The following is a 480-nucleotide window of genomic DNA, read 5'->3' on the forward strand; positions in this document are numbered from 1 at the left end:
TGTAGGGTACCAGGGAGCAGATGAGGGAATGATGCATTGGAATCAACACTCCCTCCCCAACCACCATGCCCCCTTCGAGTGACCCATCCACTCAGGGTCTCTTCTGCTCACAGAAGTTGGGGGAAGAAATGATTAGCCACCTAGGTTCACACAGACTGTGGGTCACAGGACAGTGCATATGCTTAGACCCTCCACAGTCTGAAGGCATAGGACCTATTCAGTCTGGGAGCCCATCTGATCCCATCTGCCTGCTCTTGTGAGGTTCTGGTATGTTAGCAGTTCACCTGCCTCCAGATAGTTGGCAGGTTGCTGGTGCAATTTAAATGATCTTTATCATCTAATCTCCAGCAGGAATGTTTTTGGTCCATTGCATCATGGTGGTGCATGGCATGGTAACATGAGGAAAAGTGCACTTGCAATGCCTCTGATCTATACACACACACACACACACACACACACACACACACACACACACACACA

This window comes from Trachemys scripta, chromosome 4 (assembly GCF_013100865.1).
Source record: "Trachemys scripta elegans isolate TJP31775 chromosome 4, CAS_Tse_1.0, whole genome shotgun sequence".
In the NCBI taxonomy this organism is placed as follows: domain Eukaryota; kingdom Metazoa; phylum Chordata; order Testudines; family Emydidae; genus Trachemys; species Trachemys scripta.